Source organism: Styela clava, chromosome 2 (assembly GCF_964204865.1).
Source record: "Styela clava chromosome 2, kaStyClav1.hap1.2, whole genome shotgun sequence".
In the NCBI taxonomy this organism is placed as follows: domain Eukaryota; kingdom Metazoa; phylum Chordata; class Ascidiacea; order Stolidobranchia; family Styelidae; genus Styela; species Styela clava.
Window position 1 is genome coordinate 9,761,003 of NC_135251.1, and position 11,953 is coordinate 9,772,955.

An 11,953-nucleotide genomic window follows, 5' to 3' on the forward strand; every position below is an offset into this window, starting at 1 on the left:
GTTTAGAGACCTGTTGCTTCTGTAAAATTCTATACCGGTACCAATCGCTGGACCTAATGTATCCGGGTGTGGTACTGGTATAGTATGGTACCACAAGTACTTCTAGTAGGCGTGGCTCAACAAATTTATCATCATCATTCCTAACCACCACCTGACTACTTGTGGTACTATACTATTCTAGACCATGGAATTGTGCCCCAAATGTCCGAAGGTAAATATAGGGGCTAGTTCACTAAACGCCGTCAAGTACTTTTTGCCGAGGCATATACATTTTGCATATGTTATTTCTAACCCCCACCTGACTACATCATCAAAAAAGTACGTCACTGCAACTTCACAGTGAGAAATATGGCCCGTCAAAGTATACGGAATGTCATCCAAAAACGCGCAGACGATCACCCGAAATCAAGCAAGCTATTTCTCTCGTTTTCTCGTCGTAATGGTTTCGATATGAGAGAGATTGCTGGCGTTAGCGAGTTCGTTATCGTCGGCAGGGGGGCGATCGCCGCCTTTTTCAGCATGCTCTACCTCGTAGAGTCTACGACGTGATTTTGAAGTCGTAGTGACGTTATTTTCGGATGGCGTAGTCAAGTGGGGGTCAGGAATAATATATGCAAAAATGTTTGTGCCACGCCAACTAGAAGTAGTTACGGCATTTAGTGAACATGCGTCCAAATATACCTATGTATAGGCTCATATCAGACTATCGTATCAACATAATAGGATACAGCGCTATGTATAGTAAGTTTTTGTGTGTAATTGAAATCTCTGTGAACGTGATAAAATAGGTTATATTTTTACAATTTCTTAATTAATTTCGTTTCCTTGCATTCATTTGTTTTGTAAAAGGTGATCTTGTTAATCGGGTTTGTAGCTGAACGGTCGACAGATCGATCGCTTTATGCAGCTGACTGATTTTCTCTAAAAAAACTTAAAAAAAATTTGAGTCTCTTTATTATAAGTTTGACAACTCGATGAACTGCCTGATACTTCACGTCACATTTAATTTTTAGTATCAATGATATTTCTTATACGAATTTTTTTAACCAATTTCTACACATACTAAAAGGAATCTATTTATTTATTGATTCAACGTGAAACAAACACTTTTTCAGAGCTTGGCTGAGAATGACTTGTTTATATCAGAATGCAAACTGGTATCACAAACGACAAAATTATGAAATAGGGTCCTGGTGACGAACAATTATGCGACATCTAGATTTTTGAAGTAAAAATGTCAATCTGTAAATCGGCAACGTGTCATAATCAAGGTTTCCTCGAAGATGCGAAACTGCGCCTTTGCGCAGTGCCACCAGACCATTTGCGCAGTAAAATCTCTCTCTCCAGCGCTTGCAACATTACGTGGCACAACTCATATTTTCTAAAGCCTAACTAGAATGCCCGTTCACGCTCAGTTTGCTTGACACTGTTCATTGTAATGTCACATACATGACTGTTACGTCCAAGTACCTCGATCTCTCCAAAATCATTTGAAACGGCCCATTTTTAGCCGCACCTGCAATGCCAGCGCTGGTCGGTGTCTCATTTCAAGAAGCTATTTTAGTTGAATGTGTACTTTGTTTGCATTCTGAGAATATATTATTGTAAAATTTTTCATGGTTTGTAAATCATTTGAGACTGGGCTCAGTCTTAAAATATCCATGCTCAGTAAAACAAACATTTGCTCAGTGTTACAGTACCATAGAGGGAACACTGGTCATAATGTTCTAGAAAATACCTGTTCTTTTATCAATTCTGTTTATTCAGCTATGAAAAGCGATTATACCCTATTATGTGTACTACAACATACTAGTTAACTGATATCTGATTTAGACGATGTCAAAATACACAAAGTCATGGTAGAAACTATTCCGAAGTTGTTGTTGTGAAAAAAAAATTATGATTTTTATCTTATTCTAATACTGATTATTTGATGTATAGATTTATTCAGCATTAAGGAATAACTTCACTTTCCAGAGAATGGATGTTTTTTCCCACAGAAGCAGCGAAAAAACTCGCCGATCGTCCAATCGATCGAGGTTTTCAATTTACTCGCCATTTTCTTGTAAATTAAGTTGAAAATTAAAATAAACTAGACTAGCAGTTACGATAACCTGGTTACCGCAATACGCTGCCGTTACAGAGCTACAATATTGCATTGATGGTGCGGATTGCTAGAGCATAATCTGGCAGTATTTATCAACTGAAGTCGCACATTGGAATCGTTTACATTTGAATTATTATTTTTCAATAATAAAGCATATTAGGCCCAAGTTTTCTAACGTTCTGACATCATACTACTGAATTCTGCACAATTACAGCCTCTGACCGAGGTGACTTTAACAGCCTATTTCCACTGCTTTTAGAAGGTAGTTACCTCCAGTTCGGGAACCACTGATCCAGACAATTCAAATTTAACAAATTGCTATTGACTCACCATTGCTCGAGCAAGTATCGCCGTATAAGACACACAGCTTCCTCCATTTTGACAAGTGCCTGAGTTGCCCGTGCAATAAGCAAAACACATAAAATTGAAAAGACTACGTCACTTTTTCGTTGGCCTTTTTGATTTTTTATCTAGTATAAAATGGCATTTTATCACTTATCGGAAGATGCCGAAAAAAAACTGATATAAAGAATTTTTCTTCTTAGGGCTGATAATTTCGGCTTCGTCATTATTTGTCATGGTTGTTATGGTTTAATTTTACATAGTGTCGTCGTAACTCAGTTATTTAATAGATATTAACATCAATCTTGATTTACAATTTTCAAACGGCCTTATGAACTGCAATTATATAGCCATATAGTGGATACAATCGAAGGCCAGTATTGTTTTCTCAAAGACAGTGTTTTTAAGTTTGATAAAAGGAAGAACACGCCGTTTCTATCAAATGAATATTACCTGAAGTTTGACATATATATCCTATTGCGCCTCCACACACTGTGTCACACCATTCGTTTTGATTGGTTTAACACAGACTTGGTCAATATCTCATCCTTGCCCCTGAAAAAATTATTATATCATAATTGAAAAGTTTTATATATTGTTAATTAATTCTATGTTAGTTCTATTAACATTCAACATGTTTGTCTATATTTACCACATTAATTTATTCGAATATTTTTCATTTAATAATTTATTCAAATTATTGTGCATGCATAAATTGAACTACCTTCTCAGTGAATTTTTTACTTCATATAAAAATAAGTAATGATTTGTGTTAGTAGTTTGCATTTATTCCTAAGAATATCGTATGTATAGTTTTGAAGTCCTTATTACCTGCAAAAAAAAATTTCGAATTAATAATATTTACATTTATTCAAATCCGAATGAGAATCGGGATGCAAATTATTTTCAAAAAAAAAAATTTACATGCGAGTTTACTTAAAATCTGCAAATTTGAGAAAAAAACATTTAATAATCGTTCGCGTATAATGTTTATAAGTGTTCACTCTTTGTCATCGCAATTTATGCAACAATTTCAAAATAGAAATTTTAGAACCGAGGTTGCTAATCATTTATAAACATAGACTAAAACCAACGACAACTTATGTGAAATGCCAAAACGGATGAATAATATCGTACCAATCAAAGTAAGTTGCAGCTGATCCATCAGTCCATCGATATGATCCATTAAAATATTTTAGTCCAATGTGATAAAAAAACACCGTTTCTGTGATAACAATGTTATAAATTATTTAAGCCGTATTTTCTCTATATATACGACATAATTTATCCTTTTAAGTTTATTGAATATCCTACATCTGTTTTATTTATTCTTCCATCCTTTCGCTATGTTTTAGATCAGGGGTCTCCAACTCAAAATATGTAGCGTGCCACTTTTTAAAATTTATTAGCAACGCGGTCCCCAAACCAACAAACAAGGTACAAAAGTGATATACAAAAATAATAAAGGAAATCTAAATATATTTGTTGAAATTACACTTGAATCTTACACCAATCAAGACATTAAACATATTCATTTACTTGTGCTGAATCTTTGGCACCGTTTTGTGGCGGGGAGAGACTCGATGTTTGGCCTCATTTTGCGTTGGTTTGCACGTAAACTCTTTGTACCCGGTGGTCTCTCAGGGATTTTTACACTTTTTATATAAACAGTTGTTCCTTCCTGTTCAAACGTGCTAGAATTACCAATCAAGTATCTCTAAATGGATTACTAGGCTTCTTTCCGCGTGACGCTGCCAAAGAGCGATATCGCTATTCTCCCTACCGTGGTGGGTTGGTGAATCAGTATTTCCAAAATTTTTGTTCGAGAATTTTCAATCAAAGTCAGCCGTAGTAAACAGAATATCAATAGCAACTACTTTTCTATTTCCATCAAAAGTACTTTACCTCCCCTTTCCAAAGAAACAGACTGACAATCTGAATATAAACCAGACACGAGATATCGGTCGTGAAAAGTCTAACACAGCTGGATTTTCACTACGATATCACTTCATATATTTTCTGGTATTTATGCCAAATAAGCTATTCATGTATCCTTAGAAACGTTATTTCGGTCTCTTGATGTTAGTTCATTCAAGAGAGTGATAACTGGCTTTGTTTCTATTGCAGTGGGGCGAAAATAATAATTTGGTGAAAAATATTTAGAGCAAATTTTTTTGGTGCTCCCGAAGTATGCGAACCAAGATGGCGGACATCGGAACGTAACATGGGTAACAGGTTAGGGTTAGGCGATAATTTTTTTTCCAATTTCCCTTATTTTAGTCCTATTATCAGTTCGAAGACTAGCCAAGAGCCTCCCGTAGTATTTATACCTAAAATTATGGCCTAACCCTAACCTAGTACACATATTACATTCCGATGTCCGCCATCTTGGTTCGCATACTTCGGGAGCCGCTTTTTTTTATTCTGCATCACTATAATATATAAAGATGTGATAGAAACGATTTGTTTACCTTTCTAAAATGCGTTTTATCTGCTTTTTCAAACAGGTCTTTTTTGAATCGAAATAAGATGGGACATATTGTCTTCAAAAGATGCAGAGACTGTCGGCTCCCTGTATTTTTTCAAAACTGTGACGTCATAAACATATTTTTTCAGCATTCAATGTGTCTTGAATTATTGAATAAACCCAGGTGGTCGTTACAATATCTCCTCCATTGAGATTATATACTTGAAAGCTATAATTCCTGTGTGGAATGGTCGATAAAGGGTCCTATGCATTTGGTGTTGCATTTTTTTTTTTTATTTCACGGATCAGGACAACACATTTGAACCCAGCCACTAAGGCCTTCATATCAAGCATGTGTTGACAGAATCTCTATAGTCCATTTTCAAAAAATTGAGTTCACCTATGCCACTTACTGTGGTTTACTACATTTCATCACTTCCGCTACTTTTGCGATGGTATTATCTTATTCAGTTTTGCGCATCTAGCGTTAGCGTTTTAAAGTTAAGCTAGTCGCTAGTGGTTATACCTTGAATAGATATCCTAATACTTGCGGAGGTTGATATTCTTTAAAAACTATTTTTTCTTCTTTTCTCTACCTCTGTTGAATTTAGTAGTTCCAAAAGATGTTGAGGATTCCGATGAAGTGTTTTTTTGTCTGTTTCTTTTATTCTCCAAGTTTCTGTTTGATGTCGGTGCTTGCTGTGCTTTATGGTGCTCCAAGTTTGCTGACGCGGAAACAGGCTCGTCAGATGTGCGGTCGAATGCGGTTGATGTTGTTGTGTCGCCAGTTTCGATGTTATGGACTAACACTTTTACGTAGGCCCCGCCTTTTGGGGGAGCTCGGAACGGCGTGTTTCCGATCGTCGATGATTCCTTCAGTTGCCGGGCAGCTTTGAGTTGTAGTTAGTTCGATGAAGGAGTCAGTATGCGCACAATACTTGTTTCATCAAAGCATTCTAACCAATCACTGATCTCTTTTATATCGGTAGAATCTAGGCTTGAGGTGGAGAATTCCTGTATTTCGAAGTCCAATTTGTCCTGATCTAATTCCGGTTGTTCCTGCCTATCTTTTGTGAGGTCGTATGTTGTGTTTCCTGTCTTCTTTTGAGGTTGCGAGTCATTTTGGTTGGTGGGTCTTCATTTGAGGTTGCGAGTCATTTTGTTTGTTTGTCCCCTCTTGAGGTTGCGAGTCATTTTGGTTGTGGGTCTTCTTTTGAGGTTGCAAGTCATTCTGGTTATTGGTAGAAGGTACTTCCGATACATCTTTCTGTGGACTTTTAGCGTTTTTCCTGCTGCGTCATTAGATCTGCTGGTTGTTGTGTTCGTGTTCACCCAATGGTGATGCTTTTTGAGGAGATGGATGGGAGACATTTTTCGGTTGCACCTTCCCATTGTCTTAAGTATTCCACGAATCGGTCGGTTGAGGATTGTTGGGAAATCTCTCCGCTTTGAAGAACATTGCCTTTGAAGATGTCCTGATTCTTTGCAGTATCTGCATACTGGTTCGTTGACACAGGCAAAGGTGTGACCCGTCTGTAAGCATTTTCCACATGTAGGAGTGTACAGTTCGCGGGGTAGATATGTCCTGCAATTGTCAAGTAATCTGGCAGTCGTTCCTTCTTGAAGTTCTCGACTAGAAAGGTGACGTAGACATTCTAAATGTTCGTTCCACGGTGCCAGTTCTTTAAACTCTTTAGAGCATTATTTACCTCTCCACAACCTAGCTGGTTGATTATTGAGACCGCATTCGCAAAGGTAGTTTCAGCTGGGATGCTTCTTACGGAAATACGGGTTGGGGCATCTCTTGGTAAAGATACCGTGATGGTTGTATCGGATGTTTGTATCTGCCCTCCAGTTGATCTTAGGAAACTCTCGCGACTCGCAACTCTCTTGCCTCAGGACTGTCCAAAGCGGCGAAGGTAAGAATACACGTAGCTTTCTGCCTTTCGAACAGGCCTCGAATGTCCCCGCAATATTTCTCCGTGTTTGGGTCGCTCCTCAGGATCTCCATGAGTCTTGGAAAGTCGAGATCTTCGTTCGTCTTCAGGAAGAGGGTTCTCGGTCGTGTTCTTGTGGCAGAAGTTTCTTTGTTTACAGGATTTCGATGCGGCGGCGGCGGAGTAATACATCGTCATCTTCTTGTCTTTCTGCTGCTGATCTCGCACCGACTCGGGTCAGGGGCGATGGGCTAACCTTGATCAAACAGCGAATAATTGTTGCCTCTCACCACGGTTTACAACATCTGATTGCGTCATTCTGCATTCTAACTTTATATAAATACTCAAATTCAAAACCCACGACAACTTTTTTTTTATTTCTGTGACGTATTCTCTTGTTCAGATGAGGCAATAACCTATTATTACTAGATCATATACATTCGGAAGGCGTAAAGTAATCATTACCAAGAAGTTACGATCAGGCATGCCCAACCAAAACAATTTTTGGCGATGACGCGTCAAGCTTCGAGACAGACCATTTTTGCTTGTATTGGAGACTTTAGGAAGGGGCCTAGGGGCATGTAATTGATAAACTAGATTCAAGTCATGACTCATGTGACACAGGGTACCCATTTATGGCTAGGCAGCTCCAAGACAGCATACAAACTTTCGTCTGTTAATCTTGTGCGAAAGGCTGTTTTGTTAAATTTCATTGTTAAACAAAAATTGCTGCTAATTACTTCATAGGTCCAACATACACTCTTTAATGAAGCTTCATTCAACGAAAGGACGCATGCTTTCTCTGAATTTTCGCAAGTTTTGTTTATGTCTGAGAATTGAATTCTCTGTATTATTTTCGAACAGCAATAATTGCACAACATATGAGACACTGAACCTTGTCATCTTAATATCAAACAAAATACAGATCCTCCCACTTCTCATAAAATATTCTGTGCTTTTTTTTTGACAAATCTCAACCACGACGCGCGCGCAAAACATTGCCCTGTTTTAGATAGATCCCCGGATATAAAATTGTTGATATCTAGTTTTATATCATGTTGCGAATTTTGATATTGCTATTCGTTGCCTAATTGATGAAAATGGCATGTATAGATAGACAATCGAAACGGCGGCTTATCGATATAGTTTTGCGACATACCAATGTATTTTACTCTAAATAAGCATGGTGGCATTCTTTCCCTATGATCATAAATGTTCAACTTTCTTAGACTTGTTTTCGTTGCGGAAAATAAACTAAGCAATTAAATATACCGAATGAAATTCTGCACCGCATTGTTATGCGACGGAGTTTTTGGATCAACAAGATTCCCGTTCCACAATGAGCATCTACTTCTTGCAGCTGCATTTCCTAGTTTCCTGCATTTCCGAATTTTTCAAGAAGAACTTCGTAGTGAGTAGTTGCGTCTCAAATGGTATAGACGTATTGATTAGATTGGATATTTCAATGAAAACAGACTCGCTAACGATACCATGAGAAGACAAGAAAATAAATCATGTTAAGCTTTTTGAATGATAGACTTAGATTTACAACTCACCACTTTTCTATATATCAATATAGGTAAATAAATACCCGATTAATATTAATACCGAAACCAGCCCTAACGCGACTTCAATGGCAACTCAAAGTAATGTGAAGCACAGTCAAAGCACAACTTTAATGCATTTAACTCCTCGCAGAAAAAAAATTACATGATGAACTGTTTATAATATTAAAACATGATGGAATTAATGTAAGTCAATATGATTTGACAGAATGTGTATTCTAACGTAATGCACTTACATGATTGACAGATATATTTAAATGTACCATCAGTACAAGAAACATCAATCCATCCGTCACTTAGTATACAAGCACAGTCTTCGTTGGGATCATTAACTTCACCTGTTTTCCTGCGATGAAAATATAGAAAGACGAGTTATTAAAAGACAAATATAAGTTTCAATTGAGAAGAGGTAAATTTACTTTTTGTTATAATATTAATTAGAATTCCTTTGTAGACTGATTCATTTCGAGATCGAGTAAATTGAGAAAATAATGGATAATAGCACATCCTAATCCAAGATTTCAAATCAATACAGCACTTAAAGAATCTGAGAATACCGAAAAGTAAGATGACGCCTATTATCATAGTTTAACTATTAATACTGGTGACATTCGTTTAATGTATAAATTTTGAGATTTATCAACTTTAAAGTAGCAAGAGTTAGCTGGTCGATTATGCCGTCTAAGTGCTCACAAGTTATTTTTGTTTTTAGCTAATCTGAATTGATCACTCCTCCAAATGTGATGTGTTTTTGTATCATGCTAAAAATTTCTAAAGGGCGTAAATATTATACGCATACTGCTTTTTCTTATGTTTACGCTCTTATTTGGTTTGTCGCTGCATTTTCGATGCGCGATCTATAGATAACGAAATCATGAGTTTAATCATTTAATGTACATTTTAGCGTTTCTTTACTAAGCGCTTTCGAAATGCGCATGAACGTTTGTGAACGTTGAATTAATATTTTTATTGTCAGATGTGTGTATTTATTCTTGTAAATTTATGTCGAACAGACAATGAAACATTAATTTGATTCTTTTCTCGAAGACGAGGTTTAAAATTATGATCTCATAAGATGATATAATTCATTGTGCATCAAATTGATAAGAAAATACAGTACTACTAAGTGACTTGAAAGAATCAGGATTTGTCAAGACTTTTTTATATACCAATAAGTAAATGATGGAATCATTTTATTGAATGGAAGGCCATTGTTGCTTCTCAGTATACATGCTATTTGTTGATTAATTTTTTTTTTATTTAAATTTGTTTATATTCAACCCTTGTGCTTGCATATACATACCAATTTCCATAGGTGACTGCTGCATTGTTGCTGTTGTACTCCCACTCATTATTTGATGTCGAATATTGTATTCCCATCAGATAAGTACTTGTATCAGACCTAAAGTAAACAGTTTGCTTTGCAACGTCCGTCTATGTTATTGTGCGAATACTTTTAGCTGCAATTGTATTCTAAATTTCAATAATCAATCACTCACCCAATCCATTCTATTATTTTATCGTCCATAGGTTCATTTACAATCTCTACCAACGCAGCGCCTCTCATTACACATCTACCATTAGCAGTTGCATAATTTTGAACTTCTTCGGCGAATCATTCAAGAAGATTTGCGGAATATATAAATGCTGACGACAGAGGTTGAACTAAATATACGTAAACGAAGGAAATGAATAAACCTAAATTCTTTAAATAAGTAAATCACGGTTGTCAGAACGTTTAAATAGATGATGTGCATGATAGATAAATAGGTTTTAGGTCCGCAGTGCCATCACTTATCTCAAATTGCTGCATTATCAAGGGCCAGGTTTAGTAAGAGGTCGGGCATGATTTTATTTAGACAATTTTTGGATTTTTATAATTTCACTAAATTTTCACTAGATTTTCACTAAAACATAGTAGTACTATTGTAACTGCAACCAAACTGGGAAGAAAGAGGTGACGTGTTTAATAATGTGAACAGGTTTTTCTTAAAGACACATTTATGCACACTGTCTAAGTTTTTAAAACAATCGATCCAAATATCAGTGTAATTTATTATTTGAAATTATGATGTAATATCTTTCAAGATGTAGCCTATATTTACTTTGCTAAATTGCTCTTGAAGATTTTACTATCCAGTTCCGGCACTATAGTAATTGAAATTAAAAAATGCAGATGTAAAAATTCATGTGAGTGAAAACGAATAAAGAGGTAAATATACAAACATCATATTTTTTAAGGTTGCTAATTATTTGAGTATAAATATGTAATTTTTATAATCTTTTGAAAATATTCCAATAAAAACATGAATTCTTAAACTTGTTTTCATATTTAAAACAGAAGAAAATACCATAACTGTCAACAAGTGTGTTAGTAGATATATTGGTGCAATAGCTTTCCTTACATACTTTGTTTAGCAATGCAGGACTTCCTTTCATACTATATATTTTTCATGTAACATACCGTAGATTCAACTAACTATCGGGGAAATTCTATTTACTCCATTTTCTCAGAACAAGGCCCTATAAAAGCATTTAATGATATTTCACGATTTGTATATGGTTACTCCTATTTGAAAAAACTTGGGCCTATTGAATTAAACCCGAGTTCGAGTACTTTCTGCGACAGCGCTTCTTGAGCTAATATTAGCCATTAAATAAGCAAACATTTGTTTACTGCTTTCATAGCGTTATAAACTTCGAGTTCTGTTTGATCTCTCGTTATTTCGCAAGTAGAATTTGATTTAGAACCTGTTGAAATATGCGGATGAGATTTTACAAAAAAGGTATAGATTCAGAACAAGGTATAAATAAGGTTGGGTGTGAACGAAAGGTAAGGGTACCAATAAAAGCAAAAAGTTTTAACTAATAGGACGGCAAAAAGTTGCTAATTTCATTCATTTAAATTTTTTTAATTTTCTGCAAAAAGTTGAATTTAATTATTTGAAAAAATAGAGTGTTACTTTGAAATACTAATACAGTATTGCTTGCCGTTTTACACACAATGATAAATAAAAAGGTGCTTGCTTTTATTAGGATGGATGTGCATAACGTAGATATATCCCATGGCATTGCATGTTTAAATATTCAAATATACCAAAAATTATTTTCATGATTTATCGCACAAATTAGTGTTGAACTTGCAGAAATTTTATGGGATTATCGCAAACTACAATGCTTTGATACTGAGTAAATATTTTATTTATTGTATTGGTGTTCGTGAATTATCCAAAAACCTACACGAACAAAATACTTTATTTTTGTTGAATTAATAAAATTGTTGGATAGTTTCACAATTTATCAGAACCAAAGTCATATTATAATTAGGATTCAATCTGTATCTCAAGATTTATACCATTTTAACATATTTATGAAATGATAAAAATTCTATATATGTCAGTAAGTAATGTCAGTAATTGAGCATTATGTTATATTTGAAACCGTCCGATATATAAAATATAATGAAGGAATAAATCCTTTCATTTGGTGTATGTTTTTGCAACGCTCGCATTTTTTTCCTTTTTAAAAATAAACA